The sequence below is a fragment of the Tursiops truncatus genome, chromosome 19 (genome assembly GCF_011762595.2).
Source record: "Tursiops truncatus isolate mTurTru1 chromosome 19, mTurTru1.mat.Y, whole genome shotgun sequence".
Classification (NCBI taxonomy): domain Eukaryota; kingdom Metazoa; phylum Chordata; class Mammalia; order Artiodactyla; family Delphinidae; genus Tursiops; species Tursiops truncatus.
In genome coordinates, this window is record NC_047052.1 from 10,735,490 (window position 1) to 10,748,638 (window position 13,149).

The 13,149-nt window shown below is 42.8% G+C and overlaps 1 long non-coding RNA gene across 1 annotated transcript in view; it reads left to right on the top strand.

Moving 5' to 3' along the window:
* The window catches only part of LOC109550811 (uncharacterized), a 77,765-nt gene extending 66,795 nt beyond the window's left edge, over positions 1-10,970 (top strand). Inside the window, exons 3-4 of the long non-coding RNA XR_002177488.3 lie at positions 2,186-2,359; positions 3,019-10,970. This is a non-coding gene — a long non-coding RNA (uncharacterized lncRNA). The remainder of the gene's footprint in view (positions 1-2,185; positions 2,360-3,018) is intronic.
* Positions 10,971-13,149: the final 2,179 nt, after the last annotated feature.

The window sequence follows — 13,149 nt, forward strand, 5'->3', positions numbered from 1 at the left end:
TACAAATGTTGAATCATTATGTTGTACACCTGAAACTGATACAATGTTATATGGCAATTAGACTTCAATAAGAAAAAAGAAAATGGAAGCTCTCTCTTTTATTGTTGTTCTTTAATATTCTGAAGCTTCTAGTAGGTGTGCAATACAATTTTTTTGTAACTGAATAAATGAGTCCTCTCAGTGTCATTTCTATTATAAAAACGATTCAGAAATGGCAATGGCTCCCTTTGGCAGTATTTCAGATGGAGAGAAAGCCTGGAAGAGTAATTGACGGTGTGCATTCTGTAATCTAAGGGGTCATCCTCCAATCAGGCTCCCTACTTCGTAGACTCATAATCCTTACTGACGCTGGAGCTCTTCTCTGGAAGGCACCTCTCCAAATTCTGCGTCTGACCCTGCTCTCATCCCTGCTTAGCACAATGAGGCCCAAGTTCCCAGCCTGCCCGGGATACAGGGTGGTATTTCCTATTTGCTTTCTTTCCTCAGAAAAACAATTCAGTGCATGGAACAACAACAAAAAAAACATAGCAGACACAAGCATTTTCATTTGTAGTGGCAAAGTCTGGGATATATGCCCTCTATAACAATTAGGCTTTTTGTTGCCTTCGATCTTCAGTAATATCTTACACCTTGACATGATTTCTGATGTGACATTTCCCTGTAGAGATGCGAGTTAAGACGTTGGTACTGACTTTGCATTTGAGAGGAAGTTGTTACCGCAGCACTTGCAGTTTAGAAGATACAGGAAAATGAGTCATCTTTGCATGATTTATTCCCAAAGCCCATTATCACAAAATGCCCCTGATAATTCAGGTTCATATTAAATTTCTGCCATTCAGAGAAAGGACAGTTTGGGCAAATAAGTGCTCATTAAAATTTATTTAGAGGGAATATTTTCCATTAGGGTGTTTCATTATTTAAGAAAGAAATAGAAGCCTAGGCAGTAATGCATAATGCTCACACCAACATGGCGTTTCAGATAAATTACATGTGGATGAGGGTGAATGTGTTTGGGTTGGGAAGGCTGAGTGATTCTAGCAGGTACTGTAGTTGCATAATTATAAGCCAGGTTGAAAGAAGTTGCTGAAAAGCAAGGATGAGCCCAAAGAAATCCACCAACAAGCCAATAAAAAATTATTCCATGCTGGTCTAATTTTTGTTCCTTTTGAAACTGAGGGTTGGGGCCTTCGTATCGGTGGAGCCGGCGTGTGTGCATTACTGTGAGTCTGTGGGTGGTTAAGAGGCTAGACAGGCAATACAGGGGGTGAGTAGAGAATAATGGGCACCCTGAGGGATACCGACCCTAACTCAAGGCACCACACTTCATTATTTTTAAGGCAGAGGAAGGATGGCTGGGGCCAGATGTGGGGTTTGGTTCACCAGTGAGCAGCCAGGACATTTCAATAACCACACATCTCTCTTAAAGAGCTGCATTTTCACTCACCACTGAGGCTTGATAATATTCTTTCACACAGCCTCAGGGAAGTTCTCAAGGTGCCCTCTTTCTGCGTCGAGGAGGTCCTTTGTGCAGACGCCTTGGATGATTTCCCTTCCTCTCAAAACAGGATCTGGTACCACTTCCATGTGTGTGGGGGGATGTTCCCCACACCAGCCAGCGAATCTTGGGACACCAGCTGCGTGTCTTACAATTCAACTCAATTCAGCTATACTTGGAGACTACATCATATTCCACGAGTTAAGTGTTCAGTCCTACAAGACTGTCTGATCAGGCCTCCCAAGGTGGCTGCTGTCTTGCTCTCTGTACCTCCCCTGCTTCACCTATACTCTACTCACGTGACCGACCTTCCTACGTACTTACCCCTGCCCCAGCTAGTGATTGTTCTAATCTTTTTTTTTTTTTTGCGGTACGCGGGCCTCTCACTGCTGTGGCCTCTCCCATTGTGGAGCGCAGGCTCCGGACTCGCAGGCTCAGCGGCCATGGCTCACGGGCCCAGCCGCTCCGCGGCATGTGGGATCTTCTCGGACCGGGGCACGAACCCGTGTCCCCTGCATCGGCAGGTGGACTCTCAACCACTGCGCCACCAGGGAAGCCCTGTTCTAATACTTAGGTCAGAACATCTTCACCTGTTAGCTTATCAAAGGGGCCAGGAGGGGCCTCGTGCCCCTTTGCTAGTTTCCCTGGTAACCGATGAGCCCACCCGATGTCAATTCTCCCTATAACTAGGAACCTCCCTCTCCCCTGGGAGCGAAGACTTCTGCCACATCCTGCATGCCGCCGGAAGCACACGGTGCGATGTTGTTCCAGGACCTTGCTGCAGATGTGTAAAGTCCCTCTAACCATTAAACCACTGACGTCTCTGTCTCTGACTCCAGGCTCTTTCTTTCGTCTTAGAGCTGGGTAAGTACCGACCTTGCAGGCCTGCGGGGTGCAGCCCAGCAAACACTCCTCTCCCTCCCTCTTCCTCCTTCCCGCCCACTTCAGATGCAAGTTGCAAGGCCAGTTGGTTATCTGTGCTTCTGACCTACTGGCTAGAAATCAGGGGTTCCCAAGAGCCCCTCCTTGGGTTCAATTAATTTGCTAGAGTGGCTCATTGATTTTAAGAGAAACATTTTACTTACTAGATGAGCAGTTTATTATAAAAGGGTATAACTGAGGAATAGGCAGATGGAAGAGATGCACAGGGCAAGGCGTGTGGAAAGGGTGTGGAGCTCCCAGGACCTCTCCAGGCCTGCCATTCTCCCAGAATCTCCACCTGTTCACCAACCCGGAAGCTCTCCAAACCCTGTCCTTTTGGGGGTTTATGGAGGCTTCATTACATAGGCAGAAGCACATAGGCATGAATAATTAAATCATTGGCCATTGGTAATTGGTTCAACTTCCAGCCCATTGTTCCCTTCCCAGAGGTTGTTGGTGGTGGGGGGATACTGAAAATTCTAACCCTCTAATCATGTGATTGGTTCCCCTGGCAACTAGCCCTCATCCCTAAGTTACCTAAGGGCTTTACAAAAGTCACCTCACTGACATAGTAAAAGACACCTTTATCCCTCTTATCACAGGAAATTCCAAGGCTGAAGACCAAATACATATTTGAAGAACCTCAATTAATACCAAGCCAAACAACTACAGAGAACACCACACCCAAGTACATTATATTCAAACTGCTGAACACCAAAGATAAAGAGAAAATCTTAACAGTGGTTGAGCTAGCTGTGCGTTCTGTTGTTGCTCTGGTTACCCTCAGTGGACCCCCAGCTTTGAATTCTTCCAGCTTTGCCTTGTGCTTGAGATGGGGACAGGTTATCAGAGGTTTTCTCCATGTTCTTATGCCCCCCGCCACCCCCTCAGCTTTAGGCTTTCCCTCTGAGCCAGAACCTCAGAGATCATTGTTCTGCATGGTCTTGCCCCATTCTGTGTGATGGACAGTTGATCTTTGTAATTGATCCTCACTGGCCCCATTGAGGTGCGAAAGGGTATTCTCTGGTTTTCCCTCTTAAGCCTCAATCTTAGGCTTCTGTTGTATTCCTGGGGCTCATTGGTGGAGGTTACTCAGTGATTCTGCCACTCCTGCAAAAATAGAGAATTTCTAATGATCTGAGCCCACATGGTTTCCTGAGACTCTCCGAACAGTAGTGTGAGTTGTGCCCTCCTTTCTTTGCTGCAGTGGGTCTTTGCCTGTGTTCTAAGTTTGGCAGTTCTTGCCACCCTTTCCTCAACAGCTTAATGCTTTTGTTCCATGGAGGAGGAAGATCTGGGTGGGGATTTAGGCCTTCTGAACCACCCTGTTCTTCATCTTGCTTCTGATGTCCATAAAGAATAACCTGTGAGTTGGTACAAACTCCCTTTATATCTGAATCTCCCAGGGGTTCTATGCTCTCACACTTGCCTAAACTGGTCTTCAGCAAGTTGTTAGAATTTTTAGCTGAAATCTTGCCCACTTGTGTGGCATATGTGGCTTGACTTGGTGAAGTAGAATACTCGTACTCAAGGCAAAGTGCTTTCCGTATCAAGCCTTTCTCTGATTCCGGGGAGTGCAGCCCATGCTGGGGGAAGGAATTCTTAGCCAACCTTGGCCATGGGGTTAGTTCTCTTGGTCTAAACTCACTCTCTGCACCTAGCACCAATGCTAGGCAACTACTGCTTTTAGATAGTTCCTTTTCCGGGAGCAGAGGGCTGTGGCCCAAGCTGCAGATAAATTCCTAAAACTGTATATTTATGTTATGATCTAGCAAATTATGTACTCTTTAAGATTAAATGTGGTAATCCATTAAATTCCCTATGAAACGTCATAACCTGTGGATACATGCAGAGCAGAAGGAATCTCCTCAGCCCCTAATTAGGCACGTGTGCATTCAATAAGTTACCCCAAATTGCAACTCACACAGGCTAGAGCACCGCAACAGATCTTTCTGGGGGAAATGTATTTGTAAGATTTACTCTGAGGTCCAAACTTTAGAATAAGGGGAAAGTACTTATCCTGGGAGAAGAGGGAGCCCTTTCAGTACATTACCAGGACTTGTTGGCTGCTTATATAATAGCCGTTACCCCCATTTTGCTTTTTAAATATCCCAGGTTTTTCTCAGGTACCCACCTTCTTTGTTATGGTGAAGTTTAATCACATTAATTTCCCTTGCTAGGAATGGGTTTAGGAACAGACTTAGGAAAAATTATGACCCAGGGGGTGAGGGGTGTGTGTGAGTGTGTGTGTATGAGGCAAAGGACTGCTGGGTGGGTTGCTAAGATTTATTTTTTGGAGGGGACATTGTGACAAAAGCCCTTCTTTAACTGGATTTTGTTGGCTGACACCTGGGGTGGTGGCAGCAATCTATGTTGTAGAAGAGCAGGAAGAGAGAAAGAACCTAGCTCCTTGATAATGTCATTGAGACACTAAAATAAAAATAAAGCCACCCTATAAATAAGCAATATAAATAACTAATGAAATGATAGTATAGGTAACTTTAAAATACGAACCAACATTCTAATTTAATTAAAAAGTATCTTATTTCCTGTAATAGTCAAAGGAAGATATATCCCTAGTGTGAAAGATATATATAATATAAAAGTATATGGACTTAAATGTGGACCTTTCTCTTTTCCACAATCTTCCTTTCCTGGGCCTGATCTTACTTCCTGAGAGGTAACCAATGACCACTGTTGGGTATGTATTCTTTTCACTCTTTTACTTTGTACTTAAGTACTAATGTATGCTTACATTTGCCCATATAGTTTTATTTTACAAAATGGAATCATAGCACGTGTCTTCAATGGGATCTTTTTTCACTTAATTTTAACGTCTTTAGGTTATATTTCCTAGTCATCACGTACAGTGTATATCTGTGTACATATAAAAGCAATTTAGTAAGACAGACTCCTAGAAGAAGGCTTGCTGTGTCAGAGGCTGTGCCTGTTTCACTTTTGGCTGATGTGACCAGATTGCTATCTGAATCAGCTTTAGCAAGGTATGCTCTCACCAAAAGTGTATGGGAAAAAGCATTCTATATTTCCTGGAAAACTTTTTGGAGGGCAAAAGACGATCAGACTAATAAGCTGTTTTGTGATAGGTATCAGATTTTACCTTTTTACACTCTTTGACACAGCCATTCCACTTCTAGAAATTAATCCTACAGATATATTACACAGGTAGATAAAGATAAAAGAATGGCAGATACAGCAGTACTCCTAATCTTGAAGAATTAGGGACAACTCAGTGTCTGGCAAAAGGCAAGTCGTTCAATGAATTTTGATACAAGAGACTGTGTGCTTGAGAAGAGACATTTAATATGTCAAATAACCACCCAGCTCAGGGAATATATGTTCAAAGATCACAACCTGAAAATCTAATGGTTTAGTTCCAGCTGTCTTGGGACAGCTCCATAAACATTTACCCCACTGGTAAAAGGTTGAGATCTAGCAAATGAGGCAACAAAATAGAGGACTTCAAATTTATATTCTCAAGTGTTTTATTGTAATTTATTTAAAAGACAAAAAATAAATAAACTGACCTCAGGCTTTAAAAAATGAGTATCAAAATAAACCAACAGAAATTAGGAAGAAAAGTTAATTGACATGAAAGCTATGAAAATTTAAAGCAGAAGTGCAAGCAGAAATGTTTGACAGGATACATGAAATTGTGCAGATAACCTCCAGCCCCCGCCCCCCGCCCCAGTATCCATACCTGTCGTTTTATCCAGGAATAGAAGTTTGATTTTTTTTTTTTTTTTTTTGGGCTGGAAATCTACTCAGGCTGCATTCCTAGCACTCCCTTGCCTCATACTGTGGCTCTATGATTAATTCAGGCAGATGATACATTAACAAAAGTATGGTCAGGAACTTCTGGGAAGGCTAATAAGGGGGCTGAATTACTGGTGAAGTGATTCTTTTATCTTTCCCTTCTTCTGCCTGCTACTGGCCAGAAAGACGAATCTGATCATTAGAGCACCACAGTCGTTGTGAATGATAAGATCACAAGGATGGAAGCTAGGCTGGGGAATCACAGCTTGAAGACTGTGTCTGGGTCCCTGATGATGCCAGAGTGCTAACACAACAGTCCCAGGCTGCACACCTCTGGACCTCTTTTACATGAGAGAGAAATGAACTTTTTCTTGTTTAAGACACTGTTCCTTAATTTTTTGTGTGATATATAACATGTTCTATGTTACATGATACAGAATACACATTTTTGTTTAAAAAGAATAATAGAATAAAAAAGGAAATTCCTGGCCAACGTAATTAAGAGGGAGCGAGAGAAAGAGAAAATAAATGTACAATGTTAATAATGAGATACATTAAAGCTTAAAGATTTATATTAAAGCAGCTTGTACAAACTCATGATAATAAATTTGGAAACTGAGAGAAATGGACAACTTACTATCAAAACATAAAATATCCCATTTGACCCAAAAATGATACAGAAAATTTGAACAGACCAATAACCACAGCTGAATTCAGTGGCAGGCTCAGATGGTTTTACTGCTGAGTTTAATCTCAGTTCATAGATCCATGTAATTCCTATGCTATTTAAATAATTGCAGTCCACAGAAAGAGATGAAAGACCCCTAATTCATTGTATAAAGTATCATAAAGATAGCACACCAGAGAAAATAAGATGAATTTTGATTACAAGTATAGAAACAAATATTTCAAATAAACTATTGGAAGTCTGAATCCAGCTATCCATTTATAAAATTATGATATAAACAAATGGGATTAATTTCAGTAATGCAAGGACTTCAGAAACAAGAACTTTATCAACATATTTCATTCTACCAACAAACTAAAGGACATCAATAGATGTTGAAAAGTTATTCAGTTAAATACAGAGCTACTGTGAATAACTGCAAAGAGTTGGATTAGAAGAAAGCTATTTAAACAAATGCTATTTACTAAAATAACCAGTGATATATTTTTTTAAATTTGTTTATTTTATTTATTTATTTTTGGCTACGTTGGGTCTTTGTTGCCCGTGCGTGGGCTTTCTCTAGTTGTGGTGAGCGGGGGCCACTCTTCATTGCGGTGCAAGGGCTTCTCGTTGTGGTGCCTTCTCTTGTTGCCGAGCATGGGCTCTGGGCGTGCGGCGGGCTCAGTAGTTGCGGCCCCTGGGCTCTAGAGTGCAGGCTCAGTACTTGTGGCGCATGGGCTTAGCTGCTCTGCGGCATGTGGGATCTTCCTGGACCGGGGCTCGAACCCGTGTCCCCTGCATTGGCAGGTGTATTCTTAACCACTGTGCTACCAGGGAAGCCCCAACCAATGATATTCTAAAGGGTAAAATATTAGTGTCATTTACCATTAAAAACTGGAATCAGCACTGCTCACTTCGCATATTCCTTAATTTTCACTTTAGCCCTTTGAGAAGGAGACTTAATATCCTCGTTTTCAAGGTGGAGAAAGAGGCTGAAAGCGGCTAGGGTAATTTACTCTAGCTAGTTAGCAGGGACTCAGGTTTTGCACTCAGGCAATCTGGTGCAGGGCATTTTTTCTTTCTCCTGCATCTAAGCCTGTTTATTTGGTTTCCCCTGACCTCTGCCAGCAGCTTCGCCCGCAGCTTCTGGAACCCAGGAGGCCCGGCCGCCCACTGCAGAGCCACGACATTGAGGTCCACGGGGGTGTCACGGTCAGGGGGTCCACCACTTCCTTCCGAATCAACCTGTCATACAAGCAAGGGTGGCCACGGCGCCCGGCACGGCGTCGTCCGGGCCGGCGAGGGTCACGGCGCACACGTCACTCACCGCGCATGCGCCGGCCGACACGGTCCACGGGTCGCCAAATGCGGCTGGAAGCGAGTCGTAGGCCAGACGTGAGCCTTTTCTCCCCCCGCGTGGGGCCTCACGATGCGCGACAGCTGCTCTAGCTCGGTTGTGTACAGGCTCATAAAACCTTGGCCTCGGGGGCCAGACGGAGCCGGAAGCTGGCAGCACCTTGTCCTTGCCTGCGGGCTGCCCTAGGCCTGGTGGGGCGTCACCCGGGAGGCTCCCCGAGGCGGCCCTGGGCGTGCGGGGGTTGAGGAGCCTCTCACGGTGACCGCCTCCTTCTCCAGAGAGCCGCACGCCCAGTCCGCTGCTTCGGCCACTGCGGCGCTTAATGCTGCTCGCACCGCGCGCCCCGCAGCCTCTCGCAGGCCTGTGTCCGCCAGGCGATCTCCTCCTTCCGGTGCAGATGTACCTCGCATTGGCTCACGCTCATACAGGAAGCCATCTGCGGGGATGAAGGGGTCCTGGCAGGGCTGCGGAGACGGGCAGCAGCATCGGGTCCTTGACAGCATCCCGGCCGAGGAATGCTCCGGGCTCCATAGCCTGAGGCCGCCGTGTCCTCGTTCTCACGGTGAGTGTAGACGGCCCCCACCGTGCAGTTCTTCCTGTGTCTATTGACCCTCACAGTCGCCTCTTCTTTCCTTCCTGGCTTTTCCAACATCGCCCCTCCCGCCGGAAAGGAACCAGAGAATTAGGTCTCCTATTAATTCAGCCAGCTCTCTTTGGATTGGTGTTTTCAGGCCGTGTCTTTTTCCAGCCCTTTCCTGTTTATCTGTTCCTTCTGTTGAAAGTTGGTATTTTGTGGGTGACAGATAGTTATTTATTTTAAAATTCGGTTTGACAGCCTCTCTTACTTGTAGTGTTTACACAATTTATATTTAATGTTATTATTGACATGGTGGGATTTAAATCTGCCATCTTGCCTTTTGTTTTCTATTTGTCCCACCTGTTTTTGGATCCTTTCCCCCTCTTTCCTGCCTTCTTTGGGGTTAATAGAGTATTTTTTTAAGTGCTGTCGTTTTGATAAGCTCACTGTGTATCCAGATGAATAAACTCTTGTCCTTCCTTATAAAAGAGTTGTTTCTCCAACAGTGCAGACTATCTGCCTGGATAAAGTGAATTGCAAGAATTTTCTGAAGGTAATAGTGAAGTTATTTCTTAGGTTGCTGTCTTATCTTTCTGCACTAGGCTCTGCTGGAGCAAATAGTTAATGCTATGTTTGACACAGGTTATCTCAGCTCTCAGAACAAATATTTAAGTTTAATTTATCCACAGGGTAAGAGAATGGATGAAGCATGGCATCATTACACTCCTGAATATTTTACAGCAGTGAAAATTAATGTAGCCAAAGGAATTAGCATGAAAATGCTGAATCTCAAAAACAGTGAAAAGAAAGCAAGTTGTTAATGATTACATACAGTATGAAATCATTCATGTCAGTTTAAGAACAGATAAGTAGTCAAACTACAAATCAAATAAAACAGGAACGATGAAAACAAAATTCAGAAGAGTTCCTTGCCCCTTTTCCCACAAGATAAAATAAGAGAAGGCAGTGATCAGGGAGTGTCCCAGTGAGAGTTTCAATAGTTCTGTCCATTTGTTAAGGTAAATGGACTATTCATGGTTCTTTAACTTATACACGTGCAAACTCTGTATACATTATATATTTTTTTATTTTTAGAAATATTCATTTTAAGAATGCGAAATACTAAGCTTTCGTGGTACTGAAAACATGCAGTCCTCCTCTTCTTGTTTCATCAAATATCATTAGGCACGCAGTCACCAGTAAACCGAGGTCTTTTCAGGTTGCCTCCACAGTCCAGCCCTCAGTTTTATCTGCAAGACAGGGAGAAACGTTTTATGACCACTAAAGTTCCTTACAGATAAATAAAATGCTTTGGTTTTATAACGGTATTTGAACCTGCCCCCCCCCGGAATCCCACCTGGAATCAGAATGTATCATTACTCGATTTCAATCTTCTTTTTTTTTTTTTTTGGAGCAGCAGCTAATGCAATGTGAACAAGAAATATTTACAATAAATATTGGGGAAAAGAGACATGTTGGTGACGTGATTGTAAAGTTAAAAAGCCCATAAAGTTCTATAAAATATGAGAATTAAGAAAAGAATTTGATAACGTAGTGAAGGAAATCATGAAGTGCCGAGTGCTGAGGGTGCTTTCTATGATAAGTGCTAAGAAGAAAAAAAGAGTAAGATGTTGTGTAAGAGATTGTGAAGAGGCTAGCTGAGAGGGATCGAAGAAGGTGTCTCTGAAGAGGTGACATTTTAGCAAGACCTTGAATGATTAGACTTGTGTTGACCTGAGATGCAGGATGAGTGTCAAATGTTACACCTTGAGGTACCCCCAGTCGGCGACGCATGGTTTCAGGGAAGGAGGTGGTGATAGCTTTAAAGGACCCGAAGGACACAACTTTTTCCAGGGGAACGTTGGAAGATACTGGCAGGAGTCCGCGAAAGGAGCTTACTCTGCATGGTCGTAGGCAGAGAGCGTCTTGCCCAGCTTCCAGCCATTCTGCTGTTCCTGATGGGCTGGCCGATGGTGAGCCAGGCCAGGAGCTGGGAATGGCTCTTTACAGATCTCAGATTTATCCTCATTTTGGGGGAAGAACAAACCCTTCTACCTAAGCCTGCTGGTTTTGGACATGTTGGAAACATTCTTTTCCTGCAAGGGAGAGGAAAAATTCCAACAGCCAAAGACGACCAAGGCAAACTCTTTGTCCAACAAAGAAGATTTACTGACTTACTGCAACGGGGCGGGGACTGGGGGGGGTATGCTAGTGAACTGTGAAGTGTCTCTTGATAAGAAGGAGCCGGGAGGGTGTTTTTAAACTGAGGCTTGTGCTTGAGTTAAATGATTCTTAGGAAGGGTTAGAGGCAGCAGGAATCATCTCTGAGTTACTTGCTATCATGGAGAGGTGGAAGTTGCAAAGCTGGGCTAGGGACATCTTTTGTGAGAAACCAGTAGCCCTCAAAGAAGAGGGTCATTATGATACTCTACGGGCGCATCATGACCTTTGGAGAAATATTCTTTAATGTTAACTTTGCAGTTGGCTTTATTGTGTCTGTTATCAAAATCTGGTTAATGGCAGGCCTGATATTTAATACCTCAGAGGAAAAGTGTCCCTGACATCTTTAGGAAATCAGGGGTGTGATCAATAGTGTTTTTAGCCCCGTTGTGCTTGAAGTGCAGAATAAACCCACAGAATAGCCACAGGCTGGTTTAAGTTGGACCAGGTATCTTCCATCCAAGGCAGATTGGCCCTAGTTAGGAATAGAGTCTGAATTGAAATGGCCTATTTTGCTGAACTGCAAAGTGAATCTAAATACGTATTTTTTTATTGAACCAAAAAAATTTTCCCCAAAAGCTATTACTCAAGGGAAAACAACCTAACAAACCAGTTCAAATGAAAATGTGACCAAGCTAACTTTTTTGTTTTTTATTATTGTAAAAACACATAACATTAAATTTGCCATCTTGGCCATTTTGAAGTGTACAGTTCAGTAGTTTAAAGTATATTCACATTATTGTGTAAAGTATATTTACATTATTGTCTAAATTCAGATCTCTAGAACTTTATCATTTTGCAACACTGAAACTCTACATCTGTTAAACACTACTTCCCTCCTCCCCTCCCCTCAGCCCTTGGGAACTACCTTTCTGTTTTCTGTTTCTATAATTTTGACTCTTTTAGATATTTCGTATGAGTGGACTTATATATTTATTTGTCTTTTTGCACCTGACTTATTTCATTTAGCATAAATGTCCTCGGGGTTCATCCATGTTGTAGCCTGATAGGATTTCCTTCCTTTTTAAGGCTGCGTAAAATTCAATCTTATGTATGTACCACATGTTTTTATCCATTAATCTGTTGTGGGAATTTGGGTTGCTTTCACCTCCTGGCTATTGTTAATTATGCTGCAATGCACATGGATGTGCAAATGTCTCTTCAGGATCCTGCTCTGAGTTCACTGTATATATACCCAGAAGTGAGATTGCTGGATCATATGGTAATCCTATTTTTTAATTTTCTGAGGAAGCTCCGTATTTCCTCCATATGGAACGCCATTGTTTTCCATAATGGCTACCCCATTTGCATTCCCAGCAATGCACAAGGATTCTAACTTCACATCCTCCAGAACAATTATTTTCTTTTGATAACTGGCACCCCAGATGGATATGAGGTGCTATTTCATTGTGGTTTTGATATACATTTCTCTAATTATAAGTGATGTTGAGGATCTCTTTATGTGCTTATTGGTCATTTGTATATCTTCTTTGGAGAAATATCTATTAAAGTTCTTTGTCCATTTTTTAAATCAGATTTTTAGTTTCTTGTCATTGTTGAGTTACATAAGCTTCTTATACATTCGAGATGTTAACCCTTTATCAGGTATATGATTTGCAGTTATTTTCTCCCATTCTATAGGTACCTTTTCACTCTGTTCATTGTTTCTTTTGACATGAAGAAAATTTTAAGTTTAGTATAGTCCTTTTTGTCTGTTTTTAATTTTGTTTCTTGTGCTTTTGGTATATCATATCCGAGAAATCATTACAAAATCCAGTGTCCTGAAGCTTTTCCCTTATGTTTTCTTTTTTTAATTTCATTTTTTTTTATATACAGCAGGTTCTTATTAGTCATCCATTTTATACACATCAGTGTATACCTGTCAATCCCAATCGCCCAATTCATCACCACCCCCCCAGCCCCCGCCGCTTTCCCCCCTTGGTGTCCATATGTTTGTTCTCTACATCTGTGTCTCAATTTCTGCCTGCAAACCGGTTCATCCGTACCATTTTTCTAGAATCCACATATATGCGTTAACATACGATATTTGTTTTTCTCTTTCTGGCTTCCTTCACTCTGTATGACAGTCTCTAGATGCATCCACGTCTCTACAAATGGCCCAATTGCGTTCCTTTTTA